General features: G+C 34.6%; 1 long non-coding RNA gene across 1 annotated transcript; it reads right to left on the reverse strand.

Moving 5' to 3' along the window:
• Nucleotides 1-1,792: 1,792 nt before the first annotated feature.
• On the reverse strand, nucleotides 1,793-7,217 carry LOC117275989 (uncharacterized). Its single transcript, XR_011409637.1, has 2 exons — nucleotides 4,496-7,217; nucleotides 1,793-2,170 (listed from the first exon to the last, which is right to left on the reverse strand). It is a non-coding gene; the product is annotated as an uncharacterized lncRNA (long non-coding RNA).
• Nucleotides 7,218-8,007: the final 790 nt, after the last annotated feature.

Below are 8,007 nucleotides of genomic sequence, written 5' to 3' on the forward strand. Positions count from 1 at the left end.
TTCCACAAGAAAAACTACAAAATTAGACCAAAATCCGAAATTGGCTCAAACCCGGCCCCCGGGCCCACATCTCGAAATCTGACAAAATTTACAAAACTAGAAAGCTCATTCACTTACGAGTCTAACCATACCAAATTTATCAAAATCCGACATCGTTTGTTCCTTCAAATCCTTAAATTACATTCCAAAAATTCCAATCCCTAACCCCTCATTTTCACTGATTACCATGATTAAACAACGGAAAATCACCATATATACAAGTATTAGGGCTCAAGTAACTTACCTCAACGAAACCCCCTTGATTCCCTCTTCAAATCTCTCCCAAAAGCTCCAAAAACTGAATAGAAATGGTGGAAATGAACCAAATTCGCGAAGGGATCTATTTATGATTTCTGCCCAGGTTTTTTTGCACCTGCGGCCATTTTCTCGCACCCGCGCGACCGGAACTGCGGTCCAAGGAGCCGCACCTGCGCAACTCACTTAATCACCCAGCTTCCGCACCTGCGAACTCGCATCTGCGGTCCCAGGTGCGCATTTGCGAAACCAGCCCAAACTCCTCATCTCCGCATCTGCGCTCAAGGCCTCGCACCAGCGGCCTCGCACCTGCGAGGATTTCATCTGCAGGTGCGAAAATAGCAGTAGCAACAGCTCCAGTTGCAAATTCCAACTTCGACAAATCCGTTAACCACCCGGAATCACTCCGAGGCCCTCGGGACCTCAACCAAAAATACCAACAAGTCATATATCAGCATACAAACTTAGTCGAACCTTCGAATCACTCAAAACAACATCCAAACACCAAATTACCTTCGGATTCAAGCCTAAGAACTTCTAATTTCCAAATTCGGCAACCGATGCCGAAACCAATCAAACCATGTCCGAATGACCTCAAATTTTGTACACACGTCACAAATGACACTACGAACCTACTCCAACTTCCGGAATTCCATTCTGACCCCGATATCAAATTTTTCACTGCCGATCGAAATCGCTAAATTTTTAATTTCGCCAATTCAAGCCTAATTCTACCACGGACCTGCAAATCACATTTCGGACACACTCCTAAGTCCAAAATTACCTAACGGAGCTAACGGAACCATCAAAATTTAAATCCGAGATCGTTTACACATAGGTCAACATCCGGTTGACTTTTCCAACTTAAGTTTCTACTTAAGAGACTAAGTGTCTCAATTCACTCTGAAACCACTTCGGTCCCGAACCAACTAACCCGATATAACATTATATAGATGAACAACACAAAAAAAGTAGGAATGGGAAAAACAGGGTTATAACTCTCGAAACGACCGGCCGGGTCATTACATATATTTCTGATTCTTTAATATTACCATTTTAACGATTAATTTGTATAACCGAGAGGAGTGCATTTAATTGTTCAACTATAGTAATAATATATAAATGTAATCGTGAGAGGCATTTATAATATTTCTGAGAAATAAAAATTGAAGAATAAATATATCTACTATATAATAAAATTATTAAGTGAAGTCGGGATCCCGACACCTTTTTATTATATTTGTGAAAAATAAAATATTTTCTATTGCTTTATTCATACATTCTTAGTTAGTTATTTCACAAGTCAACTCTTTATGATTTTGTCAAATAGTAATTAAAACAAGAAACATTTATAGAATAGATATACTAATCTTCGTGGATTTGACATCTTTCTATACTATTATTTGACAGAGTATGAGTTTAAATTATATACACGCTAGAAACTCGTCAAATTTTTGGCGCTGTTGCCGGGGATTGGCTAAAGTCTACTACAGATTAATTGTTTTACTACTAATTTGAGATTTTTTTATTGTCTAATTATTTTAACTTTTTTGCAGAAATTTCAGAAAGTGTATGACTCATTCCTCTTCTAGAGAACTAGTCGAATACGATCCAGAAATTAAAAAATCCTTGCGATTGTTGCGAAAAGAACAAATCTCACGATCTCAAATTTTTACATTAGAGGAAATAGAGAACGAAGAACCCAATAATCAACTTCCACCACATCAAGTAGAAGAATAGTTTGATGAGGTGGTACCACGACGTGATAGAATACTCCGTGATTATGCAAGACCAGATCATTTTGATGGAGAATCAAGTGTAAAGAGACCACCAATAGCAGCAAATAACTTTGAAATCCGCACAGGCTTGATTCAGACTGTCCAACAGTTATGTCAGTTTACTAGTGATGGAAGTGAAGATCCCCATGCCCATTTAATTGATTTTCTTGAATTAGTTAAAACTTGCAGGTACAATAGTGTTACAACAGACGCTATTAGGTTACGACTTTTTCCTTTTTCTTTAAAAAGGGAAGCCAAAACATGGTTGCGAAACCTACCAAGAGGTTCTATTATAACATGGGACCAAATGACCCAAAAATTTCTTAATAAATATTTTTCACCTGTAAAGACTATTAAAATAAAATAAGAAATCAATAATTTTCTGCAGACAAATACTGAATCTGTATATCAGACATGGGAAAGATTAGCAGCAATGTTAAGAAAATGCTCACATCATGGTATCCAAGACCCTGACATTTTATACATTTTTTATCACTGTCTTAAGTCCTCTGCTAGAAATGTAATTGATGCAGCATCAGGAGGATCAATAATGAAAAAAACCACTGCAGAAGAAATGCAAATACTTAATAAAATTTCAAAAAATGTTGTTCAATGGCCCTCAAACAGAATGATTATCAAGAAAACGGCAGGAGTAAATCAAATTGAAGCTTTGAATTCATTAGCACAACAAATTGCGACCTTAACACAAAAAGTCAAAGCTTTTCAGGCAGGTGCTCTATCATCATCTCAACTTGAGAATTGTGATTTTTGTAAAGGTAATCATCCGAATCATGAATGTCAAGCTTCAACGCAAAATGAGGAACAAGTAAATGTGATTGGTTATAGAAATAATCACTCATTCGGTAGTCCCATGGCACAAAAACATTCAGGATTTCAATGGAGTGATCCTAATGGTACTGAAAATCCTCAAAGATTTTTTAATTAAAAGCAGCAGGTACAGGAACTTTCTGGTTTTCAAAATCAAAATTGAGGGAAACAAAATTTTCAACAATATCAGCAGCAGCCTCAAAGAGCTCATCAACAAAGCCTTGAAAATCTGATGTACAAATTCATTAAGGCTATTGACGAGAAGGTTGAAAGTCAACATTCAGTTATCAAGAATTTGGAAATTCAGGTAAGCCAATTAGCAACCCTCGTGTCTGGACAAACTCAAGGTGCTCTACCAAGCAACATAGAGAAAAACCCAAAAGAATACCTTAAATCCATCTCTCTACGATCAGGTAAATCTCTTGATGATCTATACGCAGATAGAGAAGAAAAGCCACAAGAAGTGGAAAAGGTAAATGAAGGTGAGAATAAAATGGAATCTAAGTTTCCAAAAAAATAAAAGAATAAAGGGAAAAATGTACTAGAAAATGAATTGATAACAAATCCTCACTCTTTACCTCTCCCTTTCCCCCAAAAGATGAAAAGAGAAAAGCTTGACAAACAGTTTTCAAATTTTCTAGATATTTTGAAGCAACTTTACATTAACATACCTTTCACAGATGCTTTGATGCAAATGCCTTCATATGCTAAATTTCTCAAAGAAATTTTATCAAGTAAAAGAAAATTGGAAGATGTTTCAGTGGTTAAGCTTACAGAAAAATGTAGTGCTATACTTAAAAATAAGCTCCCACAGAAATTGGGTGATCCGGGAAGTTTTACAATTCCTTGTACCATGGGAGGTGCTCATTTTGAAAAAGTGTTATGTGATTCAGGTGCTTCAATAAATCTAATGCCTTTTTCAATTTTCAGAAAACTAGAACTTGGTAAAATGAAAGATACTGGTGTGTCTCTTCAATTAGCTGATCAAAGTACTAACAGACCAAAAGGAATTATTGAAAATATCCTTGTTAGAGTTGACAAATTTGTATTCCCAATAGATTTTATAGTGCTTGAAATGGAAGAAAATACTGAGGTACCATTAATTTTAGGTAGACCATTTCTTGCAACAGGGAGACTAATTATTGATGTTCATCAAGGACAATAAATATTGCGAGTTGATGAGGAAAGAGTGATTTTTGACATGCAGAAAATGATGAAATTCCTTGGGGATGAGTCATCATCATCTTGTTTTCAAATTGATGTACTATATGACCTTGTAGACGAATACAAAGATAATTAGTTAATTACTGATTCACTGGAAAGATGTTTGGCTAGGTCAGGTACCATAAGTGATGATTACCCCATAATTAGAGAACAAGCTAAAATACTGAAAAAAGAGTCAGAAAATGAGAAAGTCTCACAAGAAGGAGTTCAATTAAAAATTGAACTCAAAGATCTTCCTTCTTATTTAAAATATGTGTTTCTTGAGCCTGAATTATTTCCAGTAATCATTTCATCTTCTTTGACTATAGAACAGGAAGGCAAACTGATTGAAGTCCTGAGAAAACACAAAAGAGCCTTAGGGTGGACTATACCTAGCATAAAAGGAATCAGTCCAGCTATTTGTATGCACATGATTATTATGGAGAATGAGTATAATCCTATAGTCCAACCCCAAAGGAGACTGAACCCAGCAATGCAGGAAGTCGTCAAGAAAGAAGTGGTGAAACTTCTAGCAGCAGGTATAATTTATCCAATATCTGACAGTCCTTGGGTAAGTCCTGTACAAGTAGTACCAAAGAAAGGAGGTATGACAGTAATAAAAAATTAAAATAATGAACTCATACCTACTAGAACAGTCACAAGATGGAGAGTTTGTATTGATTACAGACGACTTAATGAGGCCACAAGAAAAGGCCATTTTCCTTTGCCTTTTATTGACCAAATGCTTGAAAGAGTTGTAGGTCATGGTTTTTACTGTTTTCTTGATAGATATTCTGGGTATAATTAGATACCAATTGCTCCAGAAGATCAGGAGAAAACCACATTCACATGCCCCCAAGGTACGCATGCTTACCGTAGAATGTCATTTGGACTATGTAACGCTCCTGCTATATTTCAGCGTTGCATGTCGGTAATTTTCTTAGACATGACTGAAAAGTTTCTTGAAATTTTCATGGATGATTTTATATTTTTTGGAAAGACATTTGAAGATTGCCTCTATCATTTAACTTTGGTGCTTAAAAGATGTAAAGAAATAAATTTAGTTCTTAACTGGGAAAAATGCCACTTTATAGTAACAAAGGGAATTATTTTAGGACATAAAATCACTGCTAAAGGAATAGAAGTTGATAAAACTAAGATTGATCTTATAGCAGGATTATCCCCTCCTACCAATGTTGAAGGTATTAGAAGTTTCTTAGGGCATGCATGTTTTTATAGAAGGTTCATAAAAGATTTTTCAAATATTTCAAAACCTCTGACTAACCTACTGATGAAAGATGTGAAGATTGAATTTTCAGATGATTGCATGAAAGCATTTGAGATTCTCAAGGAACAATTGACTAATGCTCCAATTGTTATTTCTCCTGATTGGAGCCAGTCATTTGAAATAATGTGTGATGCAAGTGATACAACAGTTGGAGCTATATTGGGACAAAAGAGAGACAAGAAATTTAGACCTATTTACTACGCCAGTAGAACCCTCAATGAAGCTCAAAAGAATTATGCCACAACTGAGAAGGAGCTATTGGCAGTTGTATTTGTATTTGACGAATTTCATTCCTATTTGATAGGAACGAAGGTTAGAGTATTTACTGACCATGCTGCTTTAAAGTACCTCTTAGCAAAGAAAGACGCCAGAACTAGATTGCTAAGATGGATACTTATTTTGCAAGAGTTTGATCTTGAAATAAAAGATAAGAAGGGTTCAGAAAATCAAGTAGCTGACCATTTGTCACGATTAGAAAATCCTCCAACTGAGGCAACATATATCAAGGAGGAATTTTCTAATGAGCATATTTATACAATTACCACAGTTACAAATCCGCCACCTTGGTTTGCTGACATTGCCAACTACTTAGTTGGAGGATGGATCCCAAAAGATTTATCTTATGAACAAAGAAAAAAACTCAAAAAAGAAATTAGATGTTATTTTTGGGACGATCCTTACATATTTAAATTTTGTGCAGATGGCATGATCCGGAGATGTGTACCATAAATAGAAATAAATAACATCCTAAGCCATTGTCATGATGGATTTATAGAAGGACACTATGGAGGAAGAAAAATAGCCACAAAAGTGCTTGAAGCGGGTTTTTTCTGGCCAACTCTGTTCAAAGATGCAAGAAATTATGTTACCACTTGTGACAAATGCCAAAGAAGTGGTAACATTCCAAAAAGGGATGAGATACCTCTTAACTCTATTCTTGTGTATGAAATATTTGATGTTTGGGGCATTGATTTCATGGGTTCTTTTCCTCCATCAAATGGTTGTGAATATATTTTAGTAGCAGTTGATTATGTTTCAAAATGGGTAGAAGCAATAGCTACTAGAAAAAATAATGCTCATGTTATTTGTGCTTTTCTCAAGAAAAATATTTTTTCTCGATTTGGAACTCCACGCGTTATCATAAGTGATCGGGGAACTCATTTTATAAACAGACAATTTGCAAATTTGTTATCAAAATATGGAGTAACTCATAAAATAAGAACTTCATATCATGCTCAAACGAGCGGGCAAGTAGAAGTTTCCAACAGAGAATTGAAAAGAATTTTAGAAAAATATGTTGGATCTTCTCGAAAAGATTGGTCTTTAAAGTTAGATGATACTTTATGGACATACCAAACTGCTTTCAAAACTCCAATAGGCACATCCCTTTATAGATTAGTTTTTGGAAAAGCTTGTCATTTACCTGTGGAATTAGAACATAAAGCATATTGGGCTATGAAATTGTTGAATCTAAATTTGTCAGATGCAGGTAAAAATCATCTACTTCAGCTAAATGAATTAGAGGAATTTAGACTTGAAGCATATAAAAATGCTAAATTATACAAAGAAAAGACGAAAAGATGGCATGATAACCTCATTCGCCATAAGGATTTTGAAGTTGGAGACCAAGTTCTTTTGTACAATAGCCGATTGAAATTATTCCTAGGAAAATTCAAATCACGTTGGTCAGGACCGTACATCATAACAAATATAACCCCCTATGGTGCCGTTGAAATACAACATATGGATGGGGGAGAAAAATTTAAAGTGAATGGTCATCGTTTGAAGCCTTATGTCACCGGAAACTTTGACAAACAAGTTTCAACAATCCTTTTTCCTTAACAAATATATTTACTAATAAGTCGAGATGACGACATTAAACTCAAAACTATTTCTTCTTCTTCTAATTTTTTTTTTTACATTGTGAATTTGTGTGTTCTAAGGTGGAGGCCTAAGAGCCTATACTTCTTAAAAATAAAGTTATAGTTCTGTATTGTATTATATTTAATAAAATGTATAATATGATGTGATATGATAAGTTTAAATGATAAATTTATAGTTACCATTAATAATATATTTTTATTAAAATGATAAGTTGCATATATGGATATGTTTTAGACCTTTGGAGGATGAACCTGCAAATATATTTTTTTACCAAGGCATTAACTATACCTTACGTCCATTTACAGCATATGCACTACATCTTCCCTATTTTATATACTTTTATATTATAATCTTACATATATATATATATATATATATATATATATATATATATATATATATATATATAAAATAAATCTATATATAAAAAAAGGAAACTTTTGCTAGTAACTAAAAATAAAAATCTCTTACCTTTATTGCTGAAGTCCTAATCATTATGTTTCTGATCTTTAGGAATGAAAAGGAGGCTACACTTCAGAGACGGTGCTATAGCTTTGGAAGAAATTACCATCCCAAAATCTGTGTGCACGCCAGTTACACCATTTACATTATTCAAGGAAAACCCAAACCCCCAGCTTGGTCTTACATTTGGGACAATGTAAGATTTAAGTGTGGGGGAGGTAACATCTTTTTGTGAACATCTTTTATGTCCCTTTTGGTTAATAGTTTGAA

This window comes from Nicotiana tomentosiformis, chromosome 7 (assembly GCF_000390325.3).
Source record: "Nicotiana tomentosiformis chromosome 7, ASM39032v3, whole genome shotgun sequence".
In the NCBI taxonomy this organism is placed as follows: domain Eukaryota; kingdom Viridiplantae; phylum Streptophyta; class Magnoliopsida; order Solanales; family Solanaceae; genus Nicotiana; species Nicotiana tomentosiformis.